The following is a 16825-nucleotide window of genomic DNA, read 5'->3' as shown; positions in this document are numbered from 1 at the left end:
TTCCTTTAAAAAAAAACTAAAAAGGGAGGTGGGTAGCAAATGGGTCTATAAACCATACCAAAAATGGAGCCCTCTAAAAGCTGAATGGAACTAGAATGCTCAGTGTGGGCCTGCCCCAGAAAAAAAAAAACAGCTTCCATTTGGAAGAGCACATGAAGATGTTTTGGTTTGGGGGAGATAATTGGCTCTAAACAATTGTTGCAATTAGGAACATCAGGTAGTTCCTACAGCATTTGGTCACCTACTGCCTATTTATTTGTAAGCAAATGGGAATGTGTTGGTTAGAAAAAACAGATGGGAAAGAGACACAAGTACCTCATTGGCACCTTGGCAGGAAAATCCTGTACTGCCTTCCTCCTTCCACCACCATCATTAAATCCTGCTTGTAGATCCAGTTCTGAAGAGGCTACAGGAAAGAGGAGATGCCTCCAGCTGTCTTAGCTGGATTTTTCTGTAACCTTCCCCTTTACCCCACTTCCTTAACACATAGGAAAAATTATTTTATAGCTGCCTTCAAGTCCATTACAATTGGAGCTCAGAATTTTGCTGTGATTTTGTGGTTGTTGGGTTTGTTGTTCTTATTTTTGGCTTTTTTTTTAATGGAAGCAAAAATAAGTCAAAAGTGCTGTAATGGTAGGTAAATAAGGCATAAAAAGAACATGTTAAAAAAACCTACTTTTAGCAAGGAACTCCAGAAGCTACTGTCAGTGATGGTTATTCTCTTCTATCAAATAGATATCATAGACAGGTGCTAGAACAGAAGTAAGATAGTCTGGAATCAAGACAAGGACAGGAATTAATTCACAATGAAAAGCAATTAATAAAGAGAGCATTGAAAGTACTGTACACAAGAAAGTTTGCAGGGCTTTTCTTTGAGACAGTGAACACACCCCATCCCAAACCTCAGCCTAGTTCCACCACCATAAACAATCATGCTGTGATCATAATGAGGCTGCTTTCCATGAGCAGGAAAAAAAAATCTTGCTACTTTATAATTTCCTTCATATATATATATATTTGTTCATGTTCTGAGTATGTTCATACACAAAATGTTAATAGAATTCAATATTAGGATAAAGCCACAAGCAATATATACATATATATGTGTATATAAAATGTCATGTGTGAATACTGTATTGAGATAGGTAGAGAGAGGGACTGATTGATAAATATAGATAAATAGGCAGAGATAGACAAACAGAAGAAAGATAGATGAGAGAGACAGGTAGATGCAGCATGGAAGTGATAGACATAATTATGACCTTAGAGTCAAAAGACCTTAGTTCAAGTCTCAATTCTGATACAAACTTGATATGTGACTATTGGTAAATTACACTGACCACTGGCCAGTTGCTAATTTTCATTGGTAGAGGGAATTTCCTTAGTGGAAGTTCCCTACATTAATGAAATCAGGATACCTGTCCAAAAACAAAAACAACAACAACAAAAAACCCAAACAGAATCATAGACTGACCAAAGGACAGATAGAGTTCAAAATCTGTGGGGGCAAAAATCAAATTCCCCTTCAAACCTGAAGAGTGGCAGGATTATTGAGGAACAGAGCATGTTCCCACTCAAGGCCCTTATTCTGCAGTGAAATTGTTGTCTTCCTCTGATCCTCAGATTATGGAGATGAGGGGATGAATGTACAGCAGTAAGATTCCCTGCCGAGATAGCTTTTCACTCTTTTCAGTAAGAAAAAGATCAAAAGGAAAATGGCTAATTAGCATACCAAAGGAGACAAAGCCCCTAGAGCTTTATCGTTGTTGCAATCCAATAATAAACAGCCAAGTACAAAAAAGATTATTTGATGATGACACACAGAATTGAAAGCCTTTGAAATAGCAGCTTCTAGAAAAAAAATATTTTTGGAAGGGAAATATCCATAATTATACAGAATAATGCTTAAACATTGGGGAGTCGTTCTTCATTCCTATGAGAGCTACTTGCAAAACTACTTTGCCTGAGAGCAGTGGTGTGGTTTGCCTTTATCTAAAAAACACAAAAAACCCACAAAAGGTTTCAAATCCCTGCCCAAGTAAACATTCTGTTCTTTCATATCTCAAAATTAAACACTGTATTCTTGTTTTAAAAATAAGCATTCTCCTTTTCCCAGACCTGAATCCAGCCAATGGCTTTAGCTCAGAACCATAGAAATTTGCACCTCTTAGAGACTGTTTATCCCCTCTACAATGTATTCTGGTTTGGAAATGATGGTCTAATTCTATAAACTTGGAGCATTTTCAAGTAGTAAGAACAAAGCAATTATATACATCCATATATGTGTGTGATATTTGCATATATATGTATAATGTATATTGAAATTGTTGAGTGATGAGTAATAGCCAGTGTCTTAATGAAGAGAACCAAAAGATGACTATTATTATTTCTCTTCATAATCATATGCTATTCATATTTGGAGAAGATACTCCTGACTAAAGATAAGGAAGATATGTGTTTTGACTTGTTTTTCAAGCAGTCCTGATCAGTTTGTGCTAAGCCATTCATGCTCTCCTATGCGATCTTTCTCAATAGGCACTGCTCAATTAGTCACTCTGGGGCTAGTGGTTTGGTCCCATAAGCTAAATGACACCATCAAACTCAAATCCAGGATCTCCACTTCTAAGTCAAAGAAGGCTCTCCAACTGTCATGGGAGTTACTGCATATTTTTAACAAAACTTTACATCACCAGGAAAGGGAAATATAGGAGGATACTAAAGGAGCAAGTGTTTGGGGTGAGGGGGCACGGGAAGGGAAGGAAATATGTTAACAATGAACTGGAATGAGACTTGTTCCAAGATGAATTAGTTGACTTTATATTCAGCTGATAATTATAATCAACCACTTAAGGGTTCCTGTTCTAAGTAACTGTGTTAAATGACTCAGGTTATTAATAATAATCTATCAGTGAACTAGAAATTAGTACTAGAAAGCAAGAAAGCAATGTTTTATATTATACATTTAATAAATAATGCCATATTTACTTGCATAACTCCTTTCATATATTTTGAAGATATTTTCTATGAAAATGAGGAAAGTGGTACAAAGTAGTACTCTAATAATAGTGATCCTTTATAATCTATCTGTTGTAGAATCTCCTGTCAGATAATATTGCCTTTCATTTGGAGAAAAAATACTGAGAATCATAGAACTCATTTTTCTCTTTTTTCTCTTTTTCTGACTTGTTTCTCTCTCTCCATCTAAAAATACATACAAATACATATATGTATATATGTATATATATGCATGTATGTATGTGTATATTTACAAAATTGGAATCTACTTATACCTAAACTTGAAATTACCTTGCGAAAATATGTATACAAGAATGAAGAAAATGAAGTTTAACCAGAATTTCAGAGTAGTAAACAGAAAGAGCATAGTGAGCTTAGTTATTTTAATTGGAATTTTAATTGGCCCTGAAAAAGCATATAAAATAATAGGTTTATGTCTATATCTAACTCTGAACTATAAATGATAATTATTTAATTCATTTAACTTACCTAATAAGTAGTCCAAAATATTTCAAATCTAGTTATTGTTATCATCATCATCATCATCCCCATAAAATAGAAAAAACTTCCAAATGTAATTTAGGACTAGGCATGCAACACTAGGATCACTGAAAAGATGCAAACCAGCGGTAGCTAGGTGGCACAGTGGATAAAGCACCAGCCCTGGAGTCAGGAAGACCTGAGACATTTAATAATTACCTAGCTGTGTGACCTTGGGCAAGTCACTTAACTCCATTGCCTTGCAAACCTCCCACATTTGTTCTAGTAATGACTTACTCAAACCTACAAAAAGATAGGATGTCACTTTATTCATTATCCAGCAAAAGAGTTTGATATAGAATGTACCTGTTCATTGGTACTGCATTCAAGCCACAAGTCTAATGATACTGTCAAGGTCTCTGATGCAAGAGAAGCTTCCTCAACCCTGTTATCATTAAGACCCAATGTCGGAGCAAATTAGAGGGTGGAAAAACCTCACTGGACAGATTTAAAATTGACCTAGATTATTATTAGTTCTTTCTCTTCTTTGCTTCTCTTTTGACCTCACCTTTGGAATCAGGAAGTTTGTTTTTCTTATGATTATTTCTTCACCAGTATTATCCCCCTCTTACACATTACATTCCCTATTCCTATTAATTTTCCTTTTAAGGTTTATATGCCTCCATACTGAGTTGTTTTTATGGTGTATATCCAACCTCCTTTTGTCTGTACCAGATAAAAAAGTCAGGTTCATCTGATTACCCTACTTTCTTCATTTTTCCTTCCATGAATGTGTACTTTTCTATTTTTTTATTTGGGGGTGGGATTGCAAGGCAATGGGGTTAAGTGACTTGCCCAAGATCACACAGCTAGTTAATTATCAAGTGTCTGAGGTCAAATTTGAACTCAGGTCTTCCTGACTCCAGAGCTGGTGCTTTATCCACTGTGCCACCCAGCTGCCCCTGTATATGTATTTTTCTGACACACTGAAATATGAAAAAGAATTTTCTCCTTTCTATACTGCTTCTTTCTCTTTCCTATCTTAAGGACCTTTAGAAAATAACTATTTCTTCCACAAAGTCTCTGTTTTCCTTATTTAGCTCTATTTCTGGGCCTTTTCACTAGCTAAAGAGGTTTTTCAGAATCTGTCTGACTTGGTCATTCATCCATAGTACTTCTGCTAATTCCCTATTGTCCCCTCTCCAGTCTCTCTTGGTTTGACTTGTTTCTCTTGTTGCCTTCTCTGACTTCCAGATTGTGCTCAGCCTTCCCAGTGCCCCACCTGACATAAGTCACTGAAACAATAGCATCCATTCACAAGCACCATTGACATGGCTTCTCAACAATATCTAGTCTATGGGGAATCTCTCTCTTCTTTGGACTCTGAATAGAACATGTTCCATTAGAGTGGCAAGCACCCTTGGTAAGCATATTTCCCTGTTTTATATCTCAATTTTAATTATCAGAGGTTTATTGAATAAAGTTTTCCTCTGTATTTGCAGTTATCAAGAAATTCTATATGATTAAACATGACAGAATGTTTTGTGAAATGGAGGCTTCAAGACTACATTTTGCTCTATTGAATAATTTTTTTTTCCTACTTAACAAAAACAGTGGGATTTTATATGCTCTGCACCTTTCAATCAATTTTGTGATTGCAAAGATGTCTACCATAGAAAATTGTTTGGGAAAACCTGATAATTCCCTTCTCATATTTTCATCAAGAACATTCTTATTATGAGCATAAATCATTCAAATAAAAACTTTATAAAAATGAGAAAAGAGACATACAAGTCAATACTTCTTAATTCCCTCTCCATCAACTTTTGGGATAGTAATACTTTTCCATTCTTTTGATATCTTTTCCTCCCTAAAATGCATTATAAAAATGAGCCCCCCGGGCTCCCAGATTGCATCACTGCCATTATAGATTTTCTCTGTTTGTCCTCAGTCTGATCCAGCTATTTTTCTCAACTTACTCTTCTTAAATGACATTTCTGTTTCTGTAGAGTTCAAGTGTAATGGTTTTATTATCACTGATGATAAAAATGGATTGTTTAGAAATACTAACAAATCTATTCTGTTTTCTGTTGACTTCTTGTTCTCCTTCCAGTTTCATCTGTGATTTTTTTTGTGGTTTTCTGCAGAGTTGTTCCTGACTTCAATGCTTTTTCAGACGAAGCATCTTGTACTCTAGTTATGCTCCTACCCTACCTACCCCCTACCATTAGAACATCACCAGTCATCTTGATTTTTATCTTGTCACTCTTGAAGAAAAAGTAAGACTGATGAGTTCTGCAACTATGCCTAACTTAAATCCAATTCATGCTCAAGGCAAGATACCATTCTCATAACATCATATCACCAATTCTTTTCAAAAAACCCCAATAACAACAACAACATTAGAACATGGTCTCTGCCCCTTGGATTTTAAGCTATAATAATTGCAATATTAGAACATGAATTCTGTCCTTTGAATTCTACACTTTGATAAGTAAACTTTTGTTTTCTCAGGCCAAATTAGGATGACCTCTATTCTACTTCCTGATTTTGTAAACCATGCCAATGTACTCTGAGTCTGGTCTTCTTGGCTACCTTTTATATATTATATTCTTCTCTTACACAATAACTTCCCTGAAGGCAAGCACTAGATATTCCCTAATTATTAGCATGTTACCTAACACATAGTAAATGCTTACTAAATACATTTTTATTCTTCAATTGATTCAACAATGCTGTACATGCATTTCACCATGTCTCCACAGTAAATATAGACGAGATGTATGACTAAACAATAAAGACTGCAAAAAAGATCTAGGTATTTCAATAAGCTTAAGTCTAATATGAATCAACAATTTCCACAGCAGTCATTAAAGTGTTTTCCTGGGCTATCCTGGGTAATATCTAGAGTGCAGATATTAATAGTGCTTCCATAATGTGTCCAGATCAAGACACACCTAAGTGCATTTGTTGGTACCACATTTTAAGAAAGATTTAGACAAGCTAGAGCATATCCAGAAGTGGACAATCAGGATATGGAAAAATGGTTGGTAAAATCAGAGAGATTTATACAAAGGGTATACCAACAAAGATTTATTAATTGCCTACATGTATAAGGCACTGGGCTAGGTTCTGAGAAAGAGAAGATTTAAGGAGAATATGATGCCTGTTTTGATTTATATGAAGGAATGTCATGAGGAAAAGGATTAGATTTATTGTACCTGGCCTCTAGACTAGAATGGTGAAGGCAAATTTAGGTTTACTATACAGTAAAACTGAGTTGGTCTTGGAGATAGTGGCTTCCCCATACTATGGGTCTTCCTTCACATCTTCAAGCACTGGTGGGGCAATCTTTGGTGGCAATGTTGTAGAAAGAACTCTTGGTTAGGTATGTATTATACCACAATGACCACTAAGGTCTCTTGAAATTTTAAAATTTGGATCTCAAATATTCATCTCTTCTTCTAATTTGGTTTTGTTTTTAATTTAATTCTAATTGGTTGATAGTCTGACTACAAGAAAACTGATTCTGAATATCAATCATATCTTCTCAAATAAGATGGAGTCAATTTCATTCTTTGTGATAATATTGGCAACATTTCATATTCAGTTCCTTCTGACTTTATCCTAGGAAAGTATTCATAACACATAGGGGGAAACAATTCCCCTTGGGAATCTGAAAGCATTTGACTTCTATCTTAGTCTGTGTCATATTTTTCAGCATACTTTTCATCATCTTCCCCATGCCCACTTTAACAATGAAGTCATCAAGTATCAAGATATATGTTGACTTGATTTAATGGATTTTATCATATTCACAGGATTACTCTACATTTTCATCTACTGAAATGAGTACTAGTACAAAAACTATTCATTATCTGCATAGCGAAAACTAAGGGTTTGAATTATGCTTAACATAAATGAACACTACAAGATGAGATGGCCACAAGATTCATGATATAATGTTTCTTATGGCCTTTGAGTGCATGATGAAACCAACTTTGTTATTAGTTTATTGTCTTTCCAAGGAGAAACTATGAATCTTTCTTCCTTTTGCTAACACAAATAGGTTCTACTACAAATAATAAAAATTTATTTATTTCTTTTTATATCTCTTTTTATTTACTTCATGGCAATTCTATAAGCTATGCTAAATAGTTCAAGTGTCGGTATCCCTGAGGGACTTCCAGGGCAGAAGCAAGATGGCAGCATGAAGCTAACATGCTCCCAAAGCTTTTCCTTATCAAAGATAAATGAAGCCTCTATTCTGACATTCTAGCTATAGATTGCACCAAAAAAAAAAAAAAAGAGAGAAGATTCAAAGAAGTTCTCAGCAGTATATATGGTGAAGGACTTTCAGGAAAAAGGAGAAGTAAAGTCCAGAGAGGTAAGGGAGAGGGAAAAGTCAGCAGGAGATTTTTAGCCACAGTGTAATCCAGGTCCTGACAGTTGACAACAGCAGAGGTCCCGACAGCTAGAGAACAAGCCAGCTAGGAAGATGTCAACCCCAAACAAAGTCCAAACCCTGGAAACACTAGGGCAAAAGACAGGACTGAGTTTAGAACAAACCACTGCTAAGACTGAACCTGAATATAAAGGAGGAAATAAATTTCCGCAAACGCAAGGCCTGGACTGAATAGACAACATCTTGGTCAACAGCAAGCCAGGGATCAGACCCCAGTCCCAGCAAAAAAAAAAAAAATGCTTGGACCTATACTCCCTATTCCCCAGGAGCAGAGCTAAAACAACAAAGATGAACAAAAAAGGTAAAAGAGCACTCACCATAGGAAACTAATTTACAGACAAAGATGACAGCAATGCCCTGTCTGAAGAAGAAATCAGTGAAAAATCACCAACAAGGGAAATAACAAAATAGTCTATAAATTGGATTCAAGTACGACAGCTCATTGAAGAGCTTAAAAAGAATTTAAAAACCAAAGAAGAAAGAAAGAAGAAAAATGAAATGAGAATCATGTAGGAAAATTATGAAAAATTGACCAGAGAATTCAACACCTTTAAAAGGGAAACACAAAGAGTATTTGAAAAAATAAAACCCTAATAATTAGAATTGAACAATAGAAATCAATGAATCCATGAGACTAAAATATTTCATCAAACAAAATGAAAAGGCTTAAAAATTGAAGGAAAAAAAGGTAAAGTACCTTTTAGGGAAAACAAATGACCTGGAAAATAGATCCAGAAAAGACAATCCACAAATCATCAGACTACTAGAAAGCCTAGATCAAAAAAAAAAAAAAAAAAGGACCTGGAAAACATCATGCAGGAAATAGGTCAAATCTGCTAGAACAAGAAAACAATATAACCATTAAAAAAAATCCACAGAACCCCTCCAGAAAGAGATCCCAGGATAAAAACTCCAAGGGCAAGTATAAACCAAATTCCAAAACTCTCAAGTAAAGGAGATAATATTGCAACCAGACAAAAAGAAAACAATTCAAATACAAAGGAAATACAATCATACTCACACCGGACTTATCAAGCTCAACACTGAAGCATCAGAAGACCTGGAATAACATATATTGGAGAGCAAAGGACCTGGGATTACAACCAGAATATACTACCCTGCAAAATTCAGCATATACTTTGGAGGGGGTGGGAAGGATGGTCAATGAAATAGAGGATTTCCAGAATTTCATGACACAAAGATCAGGACTGAACAGAGAATTCAATTACCAAATAACAGGACTCAAGAGTTGCATAAAAAAGGGGAAGAAAAAAAAACAAATCAAAACAAATATTACTCAATACTATCAAATTGTATGCAGCCGGATAAGGGAAGATATAACACTTCTAATTCTTAAGAACTTTACTTTGCTTAAGATAATTAAAGGGTTGAATATAATTGAAGAGAATCAATCTAAAGGATGTGAGTATAATTAGGTCTTATCCCTCCATTGAAGAAGTCCAAGATGACATCACTATGTTTGAGACAAAAAGCCCTGATGAAAAGCAGGGGTGTTTAAACTTAAGTGTCTCCTTATCCTTTTAAGCCACTTTAATTCTGTTGTACTTAGCACCTTACCTAATGAGGGCAACCTAAACTTCAAGGTCCTGAGTCAGTCTCTCTGTAATGTATAATCATGTGTAAAGTTCTCAGTTCCTGGAATTAATTATGTCACTAATCCCAGCCTTCACTTAACAAGGGGTTAATTACCATGAATGGGGAAAGGGCGGGGTAAAGTGTGAGAGAAAATAGGCCTGGGGGAGGGGCACAAATAGTTCAAGAAATGATTTGGCTTTGAATGGTACTTTGGCTCATGAGGAAGATTGTATGTCCTTGGAGAGAACTTGATAAGGGGGTAAGGTAAAAAATTATTATAAATATAATTGGATGCAATTTGAGACAATGCTGCATATCAAGATGCTTATCAAACAGTCAAGCAAGCAATCTATGATGATACTTTAAAAACAAAATGAGCTTATCAAGCAATTAAATAATCAAACTGTGATTGATAACACATGATTAATAGTACTAGAGCAATAAATAAAACCAGGTGAAAGGGCACAAAGATTTATAATGTTAGAGAAAAAGAAGGGAGAATATGAACTCTGAGTAAATTCTATTCAATGGGTTTGGCTCAGAGAGGGAATAAAATACATTCCCACTCAGGTTTAAAAATTTATCCTAATCTACAAGGGGGGGATGGGTAAAGGGAAAGATAAAGGAAGAAGGGAATGATAAAAGGGAAGACAAAAGTAAACATGAAAATGAACTGAAAGTTAAATTTTAAAAGAAAAGTCAAAGGGGAAAGGGAGTAAAATTTTGGTGAGGAGGAATAAGAGGAAAGGAAAGAGAAAAATATAAATGAAGAAAGATAGCATGGAGGGGAAAATGGAGTTAGTAATCTTAACTGTAAATGTGATTAGGATGAACTGTCCCATAAAAATAGAAGCAGATAGCAGAATGAATTAAAAATCAGTTGCTTACAAGAAATACATCTGAAGCAGAGAGATACACACAGGGTAAAGGTAAAAGATTGGAACAAACTATATTATACCTCAGCTGAAGTAAAAAAAAATCTGAGCTAGCAATCCTGATCTTAGATAAAGTAAAAGAAAAAAAAATTGATCTCAGTAAAAGAAATAAAGAAGGAAACTACATCTTCTTAAAAGGCACCATTGGTAATAAAGCTATATCATTAATAATCATGTATGCACCTAGTAGTATAGCAAATTCCTAGAGGAAAAATTGAGTGAATATACAGCCCTATAAGGAAAGATATAACACTTCTAATTCTTGAGAACTTTACTTCACTTAAGATAATTAAATGGTTGAATATAATTGAAGGATAAGAGCTCACTATTTGGCAACAATTGTTGGGAAAACTGGAAAATAGTATGGCAAAAACTTTGCATAGACCCACATCTCACACTCTATACCAAAATAAGATCAAAATGGGTACAGGATTTAGAGATAAAGGGTGACTCCTTAGATAAGTTAATAGCCCATCTATAGATCTATTAGATCTATAGAAAGGGGATAAATTTATGAACAAACAAGAATTAGAGAACATTATAAATGACAAAATGAATGATTTTGGCTATATTAAATTAAAAAACTTTTGCACTAATAACATCAATGCTGCCAAAATTAGAAGGAAAGCAGAAAGCTGGGAAACAATCTTCACACCTAGCAGTTCTGATAAAGGTCTCATTTCTAAAATATATAGAGAACTGCATCGAATTTATAAGGTTACAAGCCATTCCCCAATTGATAAGTGATCAAAGGATATGAATAAACAGTTTTCAAATGAAGAAATTAAAACCATATATAAACATATGAAAAATGCTCCAAATTATTATTGATTAGAGAAATGCAAATTAAAACAGCAGTGAGGTATCACCTCACATCAATCAGATTGTCCAAGATGAGAAAAAGGGAAAATGATTAAAATTGGAGAGATTGTGGGAGGATTGTAACATTGATGCATTGCTGGTGAAGTTGTGAACTAATCCAACCATTCTGGAGAACAATATGGAACTATGCCCAAAGAGAAATACAAATGTTTATACCTTTTGACCCAGCAACTCCAATTCTAGGTCTATATCCATAAGAAATTATAAAAATGGTAAAAGTCCTACATGTTCCAAAATATTCATAGCAGCTATTTTTTGTAATGGCAAAGAATTGGAAATTGAGGGGATGTCCATCATTTGGGGAATGGCTAAACAAGTTATGGTACATGAATATTATGAAATATTATTGTTCTGTAAGAAACCATAAATGGCCAGACTCTAGAGAAGTATGGAATGACTTATAAGATCTGATGCTGAGTGAAGGGAGCAGAACCAAGAGAATAATGTACACATTAACAACAACACTATGAGGTGATCAACCTTAATGGAAGCAGCTATTCTCAGCAGTTCAGAGCTAGGACAACCATATTAGACCAGCTATAAACAATGTTATCCCCATCCAGAGGAATTTAAAAAAAAAGAAAAACTAACTCTTCAGAATCTGATGAACACTATAAAAATTATCACTTATGTATCTCTTTCCCTTAATCCAAATTACTCATACCAGAAATGAGTAATATGCAATCATATTTATCAAAAATATGTATGATCAATGCTAACCTGATTATTTGCCACTGAAGGGAGGGGGGGGTGTGAAGAGAGGGTAGAAGAAAATAAAAATATACATCTGAATATGGATGAAAATAAATAAATCAATAGATCAACCAACAAAACAAAAAAGTACCTATATTTCCAATTTGCAGATGATTAAACTAAGACAAAGAAAGTAAATAATTTCATCCAAGTCAAACTATTGAAAGTAGTTAAAACCAAATTCTAGCTAAGGTCTCCTGACTACAGATCCACTGTTCTATTCTTGAAACTTCATAATATCAATATTTCAATATGTAAAGTGATAAAAAAAAAAATGACACCATGTAACTGCAATCACTAGTTTTACCATATCATCAGAGGTTCGAACAGCTGTTGTTGACTCCCACTGGGGTAATTATGTAGACAAATAGAAAATCTTGTATTTTTTTTTCTGAAGCAGGAATACCTGGAAAATACCAATCAATTAATATTTATTAGAACTAATTTACTTATTTTGTCATTAAAAATCTTGTTACTATAATAATAAAAGACAAGTTTTTATACTATTTTTAAGGTCTGCAAAGTGCTTCATATTTTTTCTTATTTGATCTTCACAATACTCTTGTGAGGGCATTTTCTTTTTTTTACAGATGGGAGGGTTGGCTAGCAGAGCTAAAAAGTATCAGAAGGAAGACTAAAGCAAACCCAAGATTTTCTTGACTCCCCTTGTCATTGTTTGTCCTTTATTTTAAAAATGAACCAAGAATATCATGAGATTGATGTCTTGACTTGTGAGTGAGCTGTTTTTAAGTAAGGCAAAGTTTCCAAAATATGTAAACCTTGCTTTTTTCCTCCTGAGTATTGAAGTTCAATGGCAAGTCAAAAATCATGATGATTGGAGATGACCCAGGATGCACTGGATGTCTTTGGTCTTTATAAATTAAGATTGTTTCCCAGATCTCATTTTGTCTGGAGCCATATCTATTCAATGACTGAGGGCAAGGTAAGAACTGAAACAAAATATGGTCTAATTTACCATCAGCATTGTTTCCACTATTTACCATACACAGCCTCTTAAACCAATAAACATATATTTTACAGCACCATTTTTAAAGTGCTTTGAACTCTTGGAAAAACAACACGTTTTTCAAGAGCATATTCCAGTAATGGTACCTTAAGCCAAATCCTTTTTATTTGTAAAGTCAAAAACGTTTTGTAATTCCGTCATTGATTCTTTCTAGGCATTCAGGTACACCTACTGAGTTGGCTTTCAGCTCTTGCTGCTTCTTAGGAGGAAAAAAGTCCAGTCAATTTAACAATAACATTCTTGATGCAAGCTTGTTTTCTTGTTATTTTTTTTTGTAAAAGGAAGTTAAAATCTAAAAGTCCACACAGTCTGGATTGAGCCTGTAATCCTAGTAGGAGCAGGAAAGAGACTTTCAAAAAAGACTGTGTGAATTTCATAATATTATAGTCATTTCTTTGGGTTAAAGTATTATGCATCTAGAAAACTTGCATTAATATTTAAATTATTTTTATAGGTAATCCCATCCTGATCTATAATTCCCCATTATGTTATTAGTGAGGATTAGCTGTTAGTTAAGATTAGAGATGTGATGAAAAAGAGAAAAGAGATAAGTGTAGATGGGGAAAAGGTCATCTATTAAGGGCCTGCAGTTTGTGGTACAACAGTTAGAAATCTTAATGACCATTGGAAGCATTAATATATTAGATCCTAGGGGAGAAACCAACAAAATAAAAAGGTGAAGAGTACCTCATACAGTTCACTGAATAGTTTTGCCTGATACTAAGTTACCAGTATGGGCTATTCCAGTCGATTTGATTTTCTAGTCAAGTCAACTTCAACCAGAAAATTCAATTTGCTTTAATCCTAATCAAACTCTTCATAAGGTATAAAACACTTAATGCTACCATGTCACCCTCATCCCACAGATTCAATTTGGGTCTCATGAAAACAATATTAATTGCATTTAAGGGTGTTACTTGAAGAAATTCCTATAGTTTCTATGTCTGCGTAAGTCACCACATGGTACTCGAAACTCAAAGTATACCCCTTCACTTAAATGAGAATATAAAAGTATAGCTGATCTTTCAGCCTTGAGATACCAAATGAATACTCATAATCAACCTTCTATTGTATCTGTCTTTTCCTTATAGTTCAGGTTCTACATTCATATCTAAGAAATACAGAATAATTCCCTCAAATAACCCATGACTTTCTTGGCTTAGATCCCTACCTTCTTGAATCCCTAATCTTTTCCCTTTTCATCATAACCCCAAAGAACTCATTTATTCAGCATATAGTCTAAAAGGAATTTACTAACAGGAATTTAAAGTAAAACGCAATCAAATTAACATTTGAAGTGGTTTAAATGTCATTGCTTCTATTTCTGGCAGAGGCCAAATTTCCATCCTTATTCCCTACCTCTCTCCAACCTTCTGCATCTTCATCCCATTTTTTTCAAGGGGTTGAAGAAATAGTTGAACCAATCTATCTCTCTCCTTTGATTGCTGAATGCTACCAAACATTCCCATCAAAGTCATAAGAGAGAGGCCACAGCAAAGTAGTGCAATGGCTAGAGCATCAGCTCTAGGGTCGAATTCGTCCTCAGACATTTAGACTTTCTAGATACTTATTAGATAGATATTTATTAGATACTAGATTATTACTAGTGACTTGAGCAAGTCACTTAACTCCATTGCCCCATAAAAACAACAAAAAAAAGAAAAAACCTTATTTCTAGAACTTTAGCCAGCTGGCATTGGGAAGTCCCTGGGGATGCCTATATGCCTGTGGCTTCTGGTTTAATATGCTGCATCCATACTCAGAGACTTCAACTTAATGAGAATCACAAAGTATTTGTGTCTCTTTTGAAAATCATAGCACCTCTCAAGTATAATCCCCTCCACTAGTTGCCCTTTTTGTTGCTTTTTAACCTTTCCCTCCACACTTCTATCTTCTTTTGGTGCCTAAAATCCAGGAAACATGTGGAAGATGGTGAGGAGATAGGCAAGCACAGATCATCTGAAGACTTAGAAGAAGAGACAAAAGTTAATCTATTTTCCTTCAGAAACAAAAACAATCAGCTATAACTGCTTGTGTCCTTGATGATTAATGACCATTCAACATTAGATTCAGATAGTTATGCCACTTTGCCTCCCAACTCCTACATTTTAAAAATAAGGAAACTGAGGACCAGAGAAGTTAAATGATTTGTCTAAGACTTCACACATAGTAAGCATCAGAAATGGATTTCAATAAAAATTTATGAGATCTAGAGGATACAAAGTACCTGAGATTACATAGAGTGGCAAGGAAGGGAAAACTGCTCAGTTTAAAGATAACTTCCTCTACATTATTTTTCATTTACTCTTATTCCACCTTCATATTGCTTTTTAATACCTTCAGTGTTTGTTTTGTATCTGAGAAAGAAAGATGTGAAATTGAAGAAAGATAATTCACATTCATGCAACTCTATTTTTCCAGATGGCTATTATCTCTTTCTCTTACCTCTACATCACTGATATCAAATCAGGTAGACTAGAAAGTGGCAGGAAGCCAATAGAAATTTCTAGTATATCCTCCTGCTTTTCTTGTTTCCTAGTTCCAAAAGACTTTACAAATAAGACTTTTGTTTTGTTCTTTTTTTCAAGTTGAATCATTTTAAAAACCGGGGAATAAAACAGAACCCACACAAAAAGGATTATGTTGCTTGGACCTATTTGCCAAGTTACCTGAATCAAATTGGGCTTCTAAAAAGACTTAACATATTCTCTAAGCTAATGAGCTAAACTTTTTTCCATTTGATATTCTGAATGTTCCCAAGACTGTGTGGGTGTCCTGTTGTTTGTGTATTTCTTGTCTTTTTTGGTCTATATTTTTGTAATATATTTCAAATGCATTTCTAACTCATTAGACATCTAATGAGGTATCTATGGCCCCCAAAGAACTCTTATGCCTTATTCCAGTTATTTGCCTTATTGGAGTCAATAATGGTGTTGTCCATGCCCAAGGTGTGACTAAGAGATAATAAAAATGATTTTTTTGTATAACTGCTAAACTGGATCTGAGAGTCAGAATTGAATAAGAACTTGTTTGGGGTGGAGGGGTTGTCTAGATTTATGATTTCACCAAAGTAACTTCTGAATGGGGACAATCCTCATTTTGATGTATATTTTCTGATATATTTGTTTTTTATGTCTCCTTACTTCATAGTTATATATCATTTTAAACCTACATCTTATAGCTCCTAAAAAAAAGTCATTGCCACTAGAAAACAGCATTTATGGAATGAGGTGTATACAGATAGCATTCCTGGGCACAATATCCTACATTCAGAAAACTATCTGTGGAGAATTCTATGTACAACTGAACTCAGGAACAAGAGAGGAAATTATTTTTCCATAAATACATAAATTAACATTTGACTTCCTAATAAATGTTCATTTTAAGGGAAATGATTTCCCCTTGAAGTTAAGAATTCTGCGTCTAGAACTGGCAAGAAAGGGAAAGGTAAAATGTCATGGGGCTAATAATAATAATAATTAGCACTTTCTATCTTCAAAGCATTTTGCAAGACATTAACTTAGTCATCTGCACAGCAATCTTGCAAGGTTTATAAAGCTCGGTTTTTACCTGATGTTCCCTCTAATTCAATTCTATAAAACATTTTAACACTCATTTTATTTCTTAGCATTTGAACTTCAATAGAGGAATAGAAAATTTCTATGAGTTCTA

The 16825-nt window shown here is 34.4% G+C and overlaps 1 protein-coding gene and 1 long non-coding RNA gene across 3 annotated transcripts in view; one reads left to right on the top strand and one right to left on the bottom strand.

The window, feature by feature from the left end:
• The window catches only part of LOC141491142 (uncharacterized), a 94149-nt gene that overhangs the window by 58895 nt on the left and 18429 nt on the right, over nt 1-16825 (top strand). For both annotated transcript variants that reach the window (XR_012469480.1, XR_012469481.1), the window contains exon 2: nt 4750-4918. This is a non-coding gene — a long non-coding RNA (uncharacterized LOC141491142). The remainder of the gene's footprint in view (nt 1-4749; nt 4919-16825) is intronic.
• The window catches only part of OLFM4 (olfactomedin 4), a 180609-nt gene continuing 176223 nt past the window's right edge, over nt 12440-16825 (bottom strand). The window contains exon 11 of the transcript XR_012469476.1: nt 12440-12532. The gene's annotated coding sequence lies outside the window, so the exon portion shown is untranslated. The remainder of the gene's footprint in view (nt 12533-16825) is intronic.

This window comes from Macrotis lagotis, chromosome 6, assembly GCF_037893015.1.
Source record: "Macrotis lagotis isolate mMagLag1 chromosome 6, bilby.v1.9.chrom.fasta, whole genome shotgun sequence".
Lineage (NCBI taxonomy): Eukaryota > Metazoa > Chordata > Mammalia > Peramelemorphia > Peramelidae > Macrotis > Macrotis lagotis.
Note: the sequence above shows the minus strand (reverse complement) of the source record. Positions and strands in the feature narration are given on the sequence as shown.